Genomic DNA, 10,427 nt, shown 5'->3' on the forward strand with positions numbered 1-10,427 from the left:
AACACTTCACATATGAGTGTCTAATGCAAAAAAATCACAGCATTGCTTAACTGGTTTAATAGTTCTTCTTTGGCTTAAAATCTTAAAAAGGTAGAATCACTTAATCTAATTTAGAGATAATTTCACTCCACAGACAACTACCTAGAGCTGCATCTCTGGCTTACTATGTGTCAGGGACTTTTCTAGGCACTGGAATGAACAGGTTATAAAGTTCCTGCTCTCACAGAGTTTACATTCCAGTGAGGAAGACAAGTAATAAACAAGTAGACAAATCATTAAATTTCAGAAAGCGTACTATAAAAAAATAAAGCAAGAGAGACAAGGAGAAATTACAGGCAAGGTGATCACTAGTTTGTATAGTGTGCTCATTGGAGATTTCTAAAGAGGTAGACTCTCTGAACCCCTTTTTAAGCAGACACTTGAATGACGTGAGGGAGCAAGCAGTACAAAGACCTGATGGAAGAACAGAGCAAGAACAAGTATTAAGCCCTGGGAATGCACCTGGCATGATCAAAGAACATAGCGAAGTTCAGTGCAGCAGAAGTGGAGTGAACAGAGAGAAGGAGACAGGGACTACATCATGGAGGACTTTACAGGCCATGGCCAGGAATCTGGCTGTTATTTTAATTATAAAAGGAAGTCATTATAAAGTATTAAATAGAGGAGTGGCTTATCTGATGAACAGTTAAAAAGATCATTCTAGCTGTGAAACATAGAATAGACTGTAGGAGGTCAAGTGAGAAAACAGGGAAAACAGTTAAGAGACTCCTGTAATTATCTATCCAGGACATGATGGTGGTTTAGACCAGAGTAATAAGGTAGAGATGATGATATCTGATCAGATTAGAAATATATTCAAAAGACAGAACCAAGAGGATTTGCTGATGGACTGATTATAGGGTATAAAGAAAAGAAAAGAATCACATGTGACACCTAGGCTTTTGGCCTGAGTGACTAAGTAAATGGTCCTGCCATTTACTAAGGGCACATTGGGAGGAAATAGTGAGGACAGGAATCACAACTTCTGTGTTGTGCAAAATTAGTTTGAGAAGCCTTTTAGACAGCCAAATGAGATGTGGAATAAGCAGACGAGCTATGACACTGTACCTCAGGAAAGGGGTCAGGGCTGAAGATATAAATGTGGAAGTCAATCAACATTTAGATAGTTCTTAAAGCCACAGAAATGGATAAATGTAGATGGGAAAAACTTTTTTGTTTAATCTTCACATGAGCCCTATGAGGTAGCAACTATCATCATTCCCATTTTATAGATCAGAAAATAGGCTAAGAGATAAAAACTTATCCAACATCACTCTACTAATAAGTTAGAAAAACAAACAAACAAAATATCTAATTAACTATAATGACTATGACCTTTCTCAACCGGGTTCATCACCCGAACCATAGAACTTGAAATGAATATTGGAGTGAATCTTTTCTCAACTCTCCCAAGGACAGTAGATAACTAGTGCCATTCTAGGTGCACTGGAAAGAAGTTAATTCTTCACATACAATTAATGCTCAAATGTCCTAGAACATTAGGGTTTAGTTCTCGCATGGAACCCCAGATGAGAAAAAAACTATACTATACTATTATTCTATTGTTATCATTATTCTACTACTACTACTACTAGTAGTAGTAGTGGTAGGAATCACTTAAAATGAGAGAAAAAAAGAATGGTGAACATAAGTTACCATCCTGTGGAAACCTTTTCATGGCTTTGCTTTGTAACCAGTAAAATAAAGTGTTATTTGAGGTTTTTATACCACCAAAGGTGATTGTAAGAATACACCAGACCTCTGCTGATTCTACTCACAATCAGCACTCATCATCTGTTTTCCCAAAAACATCAATTCATCAGAAAACCACTAGAATGTAAGCTCCTCCACTGCAAGAATATTTGTTTTTTCATTAATGTGTTCCAAGCACCTGGAACAATGTCCTTTATGGTGAAAGAACCAAAATTTCCAGCCTCCCTGAGCAGAACTTGTTACCTTGTAAGACGGAGATGTTTTTCATGCTGTCTTAGTTTCCTGGCACCACTAAAATCTGATAGGATTATCCTAATCCAGAACTTTAAACTCTCGATTTCTTCTTCCTTAAGATTGGCCTTCTTTCTTATGGAAATAAAACAGATTCCAGATAAAGCCATTACTGTTCAAATAACTACCATACCATAGTGCCAATAAGTACTGTATGTCCTGTTCAAAATAACTAGCATACAATGTGAACCAATAATTACTAGCTCATACATACTCTAGAGGAAAAAATATTCTCCTTACAATTTCAGTTATCCTTTGTTAAAAAAATAACTAGCATACAATGTGAACCAATAATTACTATCTCATACATACACCAGAGGAAAAAATATTCTCCTTACAATTTCAGTTATCCTTTGTTAAACTCCACAAGTATTTCAGAGCACGGGTATTATGAATCAATGCAGCAACTCCATTAAATGCAAAAAGTTTCAAATGAGCAATCCTGGCTAGATCGGAAATTGCCTTCTAGTCAATTTCCCCTGCACAAAATAACCTACATGTTATCAGTACAGTATTAGTGGACAATATATTTCATTTTCAAGCTATAAGAACCTGCCAACAGGACTTCCCTGGTGGCGCAGTGGTTAAGAATCCGTCTGCCAATGCAGAGGACACAAGTTCGAGCCCTGGTCCAGGAAGATCCCACATGCCACGAAGCAACTAAGCCCGTGAGCCACAACTACTAAGCCTGCGCTCTAGAGCCCTAGAGCCACAACTACCGACGCCCACACGCCTAGAGCCCGTGCTCCACAATGAAGAGTAGCCCCCGCTCGCCGCAACTAGAGAAAGCCCACACGCAGCAATGAAGACCCAACGCAACCAAAAAAAAGAACCTGCCAATGGCAGGCATTAAGTGCCCTCCTTCCACGATGGGTTCCGGTCACTGAAATGACTGCAGGGTATTTTTTAAAATCACTCATCTCTGGCAAAAAAATATATATATATTAAAAAGCACAACAACACATTCTGTTGGTAAGGCTGTGGTGAAAACAGGTGCTCTCATACATTACTGGTGGGAACGCAAATTAGTACAACACTCCTGGAGGAAAATTTGGCAATACCTAACAAAACTACATATGAACATAACTTTTGACCCAGCAATCCCACTTACAGGAATCTACCCTGAAGATACATCTTTTACACTACAAAAATATATATTCACAGGTCACTTACTGCAAAATTGTTTATAAATGCAAAATACAAGAAACAACCTCAGTGCTCACATATAGAAGAATGACTGAATAACTTAGGATACATCTACACAGTAGAGTACTATACAGCTGTAAAAAAGAATGGAGGATATCTGGGAATTCCCTGGTGATCCAGTGGTTAGGACTCAGTGCTCTAACTACTTGGGACCCTGGATTAGATCCCTGGCCAGGAAACTAAAATCCCATAAGCCACATGGCGCTGCCAAAAAATAAATAAATCAAAAATTTAAAAATTAAAAAAAAAAAAGAATGGAGACTATCAAAAGACTATCTCTTCAAAAGAATGAACTGTTGGGGTGATTTCCAGGACATACTATTAAGTTGAAAAAAAAGGTGCAAAAAAGTATCTGTAACATGCCACTCTTCATATAAGAAAGAAGGGAATGGGAAAAAGAGTTTGGCAGTTCCTCAAAAAGTTATCATATGACCCAGTAATTCCACTCCTAGGTATACACCCAAGGGAACTGAAAACATACATCCACATAAAAACTTGTACCTGAATGTTCATAATAGCCAAAAAAAAAAAAAAAAAAAAGAAAGAAAGAAAAGAAAAACCAAATGTCCATCAACTGATGCATGGATGAACAAAGTGTGGTATATTCATACAATGGAATATTACTCAGCCATAAAAAGAATGAAGTACTGACACATGCTATAACATAGATGAACCTAGAAAAGATTATGTTAAGTGAAAGAAGCCAGGCACAAAAGTCCACATATCATATGATTCCATTTACATGAATGTCCAGAATAGACAAATTCATACAAACAGAAAGTATGGTTACTAGTGGCTGGAGAAGGGGGAATAGGAAGTGACTACTAATGAATACAGGGTTTCATTTCCGGATAATGAAAATGTTCTAAAATTAGGTAGAGGTGATGGTTGCACAACCTTATGAATAGACTAAAAAAAATGATTTGTACACTTCAAAAGGGTGAGCTTTGTGTTTTGTGAATTGTACCTCAATTTAAAAAACTGTATGCAAGAAAAAAAGGAATACAAAAAAACCACAATCTGTTCATCTGTGTAAAAGAGATAATGGAAGGATAAACCAGAAACTAAAGAAGCTGGTTACCTAAGGGTATGGAAAACAGGTGGGGAAAAGGGGGAGGGGAGGGGAGGGAATGGGAATAGGGTAGTAGGAATAAGGAGTGACAATTATCTGAGTATATATTTTTTAATGTAATGTTTAGTAGCAGTAATGTTTCATATACCAAAATAAATAAAATCAACCAGAATTGGAGGAACCTAAAATAGGATACAAAGAATGAGACCTAATTGCATTACAGATGAATAATATAACCACACTAAAGGAAGTGAGGAACAAAAGAATTAACCTAAGTAACTTTGAAAAACAGTAGCTGACTAGATACTGTACGGCTAAAGACAAGAAAAAAAACATGTATACAAATACTGCACTCATTGGTAAATATGTTTCTCATAAGGGTTAGCAATCGGTCACTACTTGATGTGCATTCTAAAACTGAACAAATAAATTAGTATACAGTATTATAGATAACAAGAGGCAGGTTTCTCACCGTCAGAAAAAAAAAGTTACAAATAAGAAACGGTTGGTACAGCAGAAACTAACACAACATTGTAAAGCAATTATACACCAATAAAAATTAACTAAACAAATAAATAAAAAGAAAAGGTTGGAATGAACCTTGTGGTGTTGGACTGGAATACAAGATATTAATATGAACTCAAATATGGTTTTTAAAATATAGAGAAAGACAAATACAGAAATAAGTGTCTGTGCATGTGTGTGTGTGTGTGTGCTTGCATGTGTGAGCAGGTTAGTATATATACATATATTTCCTAGCTCTGTCCTCTGAGGGCCTAGGAGCAATGACACCCCAGTGAGCAGACCTAGCATTCAGATCTTGATTTAAATTCTGTTCTCCAATAAAAGGAACCAGATCTCCTTAGAAGTAGTTGATTTCAGGACAGGTACAAGGAAAAATACAAGATCAGCATGGAATATAGCCTGTGGTGCCAGAATATAAGGAAGTGCTCAAAAAAGGGTGGAGGACAACCCGAAAGAGCTCCTAATGGCCAAAACTGGAAGAATCTGAGCAATAAGATAATGATACTATTGAAGTAGAATCTGTAGAATAAAATAAATATCCATGAAGTCATACTTATAAAAATAAATAACAAATAAATGAGGAAGGGACAGCTCTTTCTTACAGAAGAATTCCAATAATAAATGTAAAAGGAACGAGGGAAATAACAAAATCACCAGTAGGCAAATACCACAGTAATAACTGTTGCAGACAAGATCCACCAACCGGGGCTTCCCTGGTGGCGCAGTAGTTGAGAATCCACCTGCCGATTCAGAGGACAAGGGTTCGTGCCCCGGTCCGGGAAGATCCCACATGCCACGGAGCGGCTGGGCCCGTGAGCCATTGCCGCTGAGCCTGTGTCTCCGGCTCCGCAACGGGAGAGGCCACAACAGTGAGAGGCCTGTGTACCACAAAAAAAAACCAAAAAAAACAAACAAAAACAAAAACCAAAAAACATCCACCAACGGTTGCTAAAATCAGTGGGAGAAAGTCTGAGGAGAAACAGTATATCTGCATAGTCTCAAAGTATCTCCCTTACAATATGTATCAATTACAAAAAGAAAAATAGTAACTTTATAGTGGAGAATACAGCAGAGTTCACCTTAATAAAGCAATCAAGGTTAAAATATCACTAGCAATAAGACATATCAACACCATGTACCCTCTAGTATGATGCACTGAGGACACATCCCTTTTGTAGTTTTCTTGCAAACATACAGAACCTCAATCTAATCATGAGAAAAACATCAGACAAACCCAAAATGAGAAATATTATACAAAATAACTGACTAGTACTCATCAAAAGTGTCAAGGTCATGAAAGACAAGGAAAAACAGAAGAACTGTCACAGACTGTAGACAAGACTAGGAAGATATAACAACTAAATGCAATGTGGGATCCTGGATTAGATACTGGAAGAGGAAAAAATATATATATACATTGGGGAAAAACTGGTGACATTCATATAAAGTCTGTAGTTTAGTTAACAGTATTTCACCAATGCGAATTTCCTGGGTTTGATCATTGTTATGTAAGTCTTCCAACAGTAGAGGATGCTATGTGAAGGGTATATAGGAACTCTCTGTACTAACTTTGAAACGTTTCTGTAAGTCTAACATTATTTCAAAATAAAGTTAAAAATAAATAAAATCCATCAATCGATCATCTTATGCGAATGTCTTATTCCCTTGCTCAGGGATCTCATCTGGAATTTAATATTCCCATTACTTTAGAGGGTCTAGTAAGTGACAGCAGAACAAACTAAAACAATAAAAACCAGATCGGGTATCTAAAAAGTAAATTACCTATGTTATGTTTTTTATACCTTCTGCCTTTTTTAGTCAAAAAAAATTTGCTGCTGTTGCAACTTTACTGGCTTTGCAAACTTCTTTTAAAACGACCAATTTTTTTTTGCTTTCAATATCGTGATAATCCGTAGTATGTGCCCAAAATAACATATTTCATTTGTCTGTTAAGCCAAAGTTTTATTTACATAAAAAACTGTCACTAGATTATAGTAAGTTTGTTACTTATTATCACAGTCGTCCAACCATAAAATTCAAGGTTTTTTCTCAAGTCAATTTGCTTTTATCCTAATACAAACTTCTCTCCACACCCTAAACTACAAAGTCATCATCGTTATTTTAAGTTCTGAAAATCTGAATTTTAAAAAATCAGCTGCTCAATGTATGCAGTCTTTTTTTTTAATTTCAAATATTGAGTAATTTCGTCTTTTTTGGGAAAAAAATGCTTGGGACATTAGAATTGTACTGTATTTATTATTTGCATCCTCTACTAACCAACCCAGCCTAATCAACAAGTCTTCTGAAATTCCTTTTATCAAATACGATTTTCAGATGTTTATATTAATAAACAGATTAAAATTACATTTAATTTAAGTTTACATTTGCTTTCTCCTCCACGCACCACCACGATGCCTGCATTGGGAGTGGAATACATGACCAGCAAATGAATGGGTAAGTGTCACGAGCAAACAGCATGACTAGAAATTTAAGAAGCAAAGTGATAAGAACCTTAGGGAAAGCAAAATTCATAAAAGTTTAGAATTACAAAAGGCCTTAACAGGCCATTCCAATGACAACCCCAGATAGATAACAATCTATCCTATTTTTAAAAGCCTCCAGATTTTCAACCTCCCTAGATGTCTCATTCTGCCATATAAAACTGTCATGTGATTTGGGGGAAATATTGCAAGACTATTCTTTGCCTATCTAATGCTTTCTTTCTTCAAATAATATAACGATACATTTTAACTCACTTCCAAGATTTACGAATGCGTACAGGTGCTTAATACACATGTGCGTACATATATATGCACATATATGCACACAGGTACCAAGGACACTCAATTTGCTTGTATAAACACACACTATAGAAATCTACATAATCAAAGGCACATGTCCATCCCATCCGAATCACAAAAGCACTATGAAACAAACAATGCCACATAATGATTCGGGTCTAAAAATAACCAATGGGAGCCAATTTTATAAAGCCTTGAAGTAAACAGGTTTCTTCCCACCATAATAATCAAAGTTTACTTGCTTTCCACAAATACTACTCCTTTACAGCACCCACCACAGGCAGAACTGTAAAAACACGTATGTCCTAGATCCAAGTAAATAATAATTTTTAATGTTTTCTTTTTTTAAAAGCATTTAGCTAATAATCATTTTGGAACAGGGCCCAATGAAAGAGATAGTGGTGACAAAGTACAGCCAGTACTAATGAACAAGTAACCAGTTTTAATCAGCAGGTCAAAGAAGTGACAAATAAAACAAATCATTTTTCCAACATGTATAGAATGGGGAAATCCCAGTCAAGGATGAGCCAAAAACTATTTGAAAAAATTAAGTGTCTGTTAGGAAATACACCAAAATGTTAACCATGAAATGCTACCTCTGGAAATGGAATTACGAGGATGGGTCAGTGTGTTCAGATTTGGTATTCCTATTATTCTGAGTATCCATATTTTCTACTGCATTATAGAAATCATTGTTAAATTAAAGCAAAATTCTGTCCCTGTGTTTCACAGCTCTCTAGGATGCACAGCATGTCTTTTACATAACCTCCTGGGAGAGATGGTACCAGCTCCGGTCCTCCTGTGTCTCCCATGAACCTGCCACCCATCACAGGAAAGGTTTCACTATGTTCCCTGAGAAAGCTCCCGTCATCATCCTCCTCATCTCACCCCAGAGACTTAACAATGCATCTCGTCTCCCCGCCCAGTAGCAAAAGCTTTATAAATTGTTATTTTATAGAGGCAGAAGATTTGAAGAAAGGTTTACCAGATCATGAGCTGCCCCCACCCAAAAAGCAGAGCAAAAGGGAAAGCCACGTCGTCCCAACCTCCACCGCTCAAAAGGTGGAGGGTGACGGGGGGCACCCGGGTCGCGGCTCTCCTCGGATCCCGAAATAGAGTCGGGCCGCCACCCCACCCCCCGGTCCGAGCCCCGGCCGGGGGCGGGACTCTCGTTAGCGGATAAAGGAGTGGGGGAGGTCAGAGACGCGACCCCCGAGGCCCGTGGACTGGTACAGCAAGCCGACAGAGGGGCGGGTTCCTCCGCCCTCTCGGGCCAGCCGCTCAGCTTCTAACGCGGCTCTGTAGCCGCCCGGGCAGCGAGAGGCCTCAGGGGCCGGGGAGCCGCACCGCCCCGGGAGGGCTTCCTCAGGCCTCTGCCTGCCTCCCACCCGGGAGCCCGGCGGCCCCCTTCGGCGGCGGCCCCCGAACGGCTCCGGCCGGCCTTGCCGGCCAGCGGGGCGCACGCACAGACGGCCTGGAGGACAGAAGAGAAGGCGTTACCATACGCGGCTCCAGAGCTGGCGGGGGTGGGGCGCGGATCCGGCGACCCGAGCCAGGCTCGGCAGCGGCTGCGGTGCCGCGTCCTTTATTTTTGCTGCAGCAACGGCGACTTGTCAAAGGGAACGACGTAGGAGGCGGCGGCGGCGGCAGCAGCGGCGGCGGCAGGCGAGTCTCGCGGGACTTGGGCGGAACTCTCGCGCAGCCTGGAGCCCTCGCCCCGCCCCCCAGGCCTAGCGCGGGAGGCGAAAGTAGCTGGGGGAGGAGTGGTTGGTGGAGGAGTGTTCGGGCCAGGCTGCAGGAGAACGGGGAAAGAGACTGGGATTTAATAATGGATGGGGTTGGGAAGCCTAGATTCTAGGAACACCCAGTTACCGCGCAGCCCTCACCTTTCAGCGCAGAGGCCAGGCAGCTCGGTGCGTGCGCGAGGATCGGACTCCGCATGAGGCACAATTGGGGGGCGTTTCATAAACGGCGGTGAGCGGTACGGGGGCCAGCCAGCGCGCCCCCTTTTCCTCGTGGTGGGCGTGGAAGACCCTACTGCCCCGCGTCCTGTTGCTGCCGGATGGAGCGACGCGTGGAAAAACTGGCTGCGGAGGCTAGGCGGCCACACCCCTTTATCTCGGACTCGCGCCACGCGCTCTGCGCTCTTTATCTCCCACACCAGCCAGCCCAAGACTTCTGGCCGGTCAAGTTCAATCACATGAAAGTGGTTCACTTGAGTTACTTCTAGCTTTTTATTAATGAATTTGTGCTGCAGGACTGCCAAAACCCTGCATATAATGGGGCCTGCGACGCCTCTGTTTTTTCTGCTGAGGAACACAGAGGTAAATTATGACTTTGATCTTGACCTTGACCTCTACAGTGAAGCCTCATGAGTGGAGGGACCCTGACTGGCCTAGTCATCACTGTGTCTCCAGCACCTAACACCGGCCCAGGTGCTCATTAAATTGTCGAATGAATACACCTGTCCCCGTCTTCTTTCTGTACCTGTTCTTACTCCAAGACTCCGCATTTATAGCCACCATCCTGGTATCCTTTATTGAAAATTTTCTAACGATTAGCAGTTATGTGTAACTGACTGAGGTCATGGAGCCGATCGCTGCCCTCCAGAAGTTCACAATCTAACTGGGGACATATGAGGAATATGCAGCATACAGGCCATGTACGTGTCACTAATGTAAAAAATTGTGATATAGGCAGAAGAGGGAGTGCTTGCCCCATGGATATATGCAGAGATAAGTAGGATACATGCGAGGCAGTTTAACCTAAGAGTTTTTTGA

The 10,427-nt window shown here is 40.6% G+C and overlaps 1 protein-coding gene across 1 annotated transcript in view; it reads right to left on the bottom strand.

Annotated features, from left to right (window-relative positions):
- Window positions 1–9,306, bottom strand: part of HERC1 (HECT and RLD domain containing E3 ubiquitin protein ligase family member 1) — a 212,402-nt gene extending 203,096 nt beyond the window's left edge. Inside the window, exon 1 of the mRNA XM_028494914.2 lies at window positions 9,148–9,306. The gene's annotated coding sequence lies outside the window, so the exon portion shown is untranslated. The remainder of the gene's footprint in view (window positions 1–9,147) is intronic.
- Window positions 9,307–10,427: the final 1,121 nt, after the last annotated feature.

This window comes from Physeter macrocephalus, chromosome 11, assembly GCF_002837175.3.
Source record: "Physeter macrocephalus isolate SW-GA chromosome 11, ASM283717v5, whole genome shotgun sequence".
NCBI classification, from domain to species: domain Eukaryota; kingdom Metazoa; phylum Chordata; class Mammalia; order Artiodactyla; family Physeteridae; genus Physeter; species Physeter macrocephalus.